Below are 2,436 nucleotides of genomic sequence, written 5' to 3'. Positions count from 1 at the left end.
GGATTTTTTCGACATTTTCTGGTGTAGTGACCTCTTTTGGGCGCCCAGATCGTTCAGCATCAGCTGTGCTCGTACGGCCACAACGAAACTCGGTAAACCACTGATGAATCATTTCAATCGACGGTGCAGAGTCCGGGTAATACTTATCCAGCTTGGACTTGGTCTCGGATATCGTTTTCTTGCGAAGATAGTAGTGTTTGATCAAAACTCGAAACTCAGATTTTTCCATATTAAAAAAAACTCGGAGGTTAGTCGCTTCTCAGTGCTGTAACTTGTAAATGCGTAAACATAAATGGCTGAAGTTTTGACAGGCGTCATTTGAAGGATCAATCTCGACGAAAATGGTTCACATTAGTGAATACTAATGCCATCTCTTAGAATTTTCAGGTACTTATCAGACTGCCTAGTAGGTGATCTCAAACCCTCGAGATAAGTTCTTTTAACAAAAGAGAATTCACAATCACAAAATTACAGTGGTGTATGTTTTAAGTCTTCATTTTAAAAGGTTTGCGTAAGAATGTGCGGAAATATAAAGACCGAGCGCGTAGCTCGAGGTAAATATATAATCGAGCGCGAAGCGCGAGATAAATACATCATCGAGCGCGAAGCGTGAGAACCAACAGTGGCGCTCCCTAGGCGCGCTCAAACTGGCGAGTAAGGCAAATCGGCAAGTAAGAAAATAAATTATTAACGAAGTCTGTCAACTTTAAGCCAAAAGACAGAAATTTTCAATCTGCTAGACGAATTTTCTACAAAGCAGTTGAATTTTCAACCCTGAAATATGAACTTTCTACAAAAAATACAAACTTTCAACAAAATCATTTAATTTCCAACCAAAAGAATAATTTTCAATACAAATAATCAATCGTCAACAACAAATTTAACAAAGTAGTTTTAGCCACGAATTCAATTCTTTAACCAAAAAGACGAATTTTCAGTATATAAAGATTTCTCAATCAAAAAGAAAAAAAAGTAATTGAACTTTCAAGTCAAAAGACGAATTGTTTTGTAAAACAGTTGCATTTTCAAACCGAATCTATTAATTTACCACCAAAACAGTTAATCTTGCACCAAAAAGTTTCAGTTTTAACCAACAAAAGAAGAAACTGACAAAGTGACATTTTTTAGGTGAATAATTGTATTGGAATAAAAAAATTTAAGAAAAAAAACTAAATTTTAAACAAAATAGTTCAATTTTCAACTAAAGATTTGAAACTTAAAAACAAAATTAATTTTTAACAAAGTGTTCACAAAATGACCAAATAGTGCATTCATTTATATAATTTATTTACAAAATTAACAAATATATTAGTAGAACAAAGTTTTCTGATGGAAAATAACTATTATATAAATTTGAAGTCTTTTTATTGATAATAAAATATATGTCGAATAGTGCTTCAATAACGGTGAAATACAACGTAGATTTGTTGAATTTTGTTTTCAATTGTAGAACCTCCAACTTTTAAATTAATTTCTAATAATTATTTGGAACATTCAATGAATAAGTTTGATGAATTACATGCTATTTAACTTATTTTGGTTGATTCCGGACTTATTCCGATTGTTTATGTAAAAATAAAAAATAAAGTTATAAAAATTGCCATTTTCAGTTTATTTGTTAACACAGAATTGTAAAAAAATGCAACTAAAAATCGGCTCTCGCAATTCTCTTTGGAATTTAGTCAAAAGTATTTTTATAAAAATTAAAATCGATTAAAAATGATATTCTCTAAGCCCTAAGGCTAGGCTGTTTTGGAACAAATTTTCATACTTGGGCCACTGTTCGGGTTTTCGGGGCGTGGCGCGGTCAAGCACTCTCATTCAGCACCTAGAATCCCAAAACCTAATCCACTTCAGGAGGATGACTGGAAATTCTACAAAAATAAAATATTCCAAATAAAAAATTTAGTAATTAGAAAATTACAGTATCAGATATTTTGTTATTTCAGAAATTATATCACGTAAATTTTATATTGTGCTAATTTTTCAAATTCAGTAATATCATAAGTTGTATAGGAAATTTTATTATTTAGGAATTTTAAAATTGGATAATTTTAAATTGTCAATTTTCTAATTCCTGGAATTCAAAATTTTTTTTAATTAACAAAAGTTCAAACTTTGCATTATTTTTCGAGTGTTTTGGTAGAAAAAAAACACTTTTTTTTTACGGAAATCTACGGAAAGATAAATTGATTAATAATCACTTTTATTTTATTTATATTAAAACTGTAGTTTGGGATATATTTTTATTTCGAGAAAAGCCCGCCAAATATAAAAGTATATAAATCAACATTAAACAAACAATAGTGCAAATTTTGTATTATTTTTCCAGTGTTTTGGTAGAAAAAACCACTTTTTTAAAGCGAAATCTACCGAAATATAAATTGATTAATAATCACTTTTATTTTATTTATATTAAAAGTGTAGTTTCGAATA

The sequence above is a fragment of the Belonocnema kinseyi genome, chromosome 1 (genome assembly GCF_010883055.1).
Source record: "Belonocnema kinseyi isolate 2016_QV_RU_SX_M_011 chromosome 1, B_treatae_v1, whole genome shotgun sequence".
NCBI classification, from domain to species: Eukaryota; Metazoa; Arthropoda; class Insecta; order Hymenoptera; family Cynipidae; genus Belonocnema; species Belonocnema kinseyi.
Note: the sequence above shows the minus strand (reverse complement) of the source record.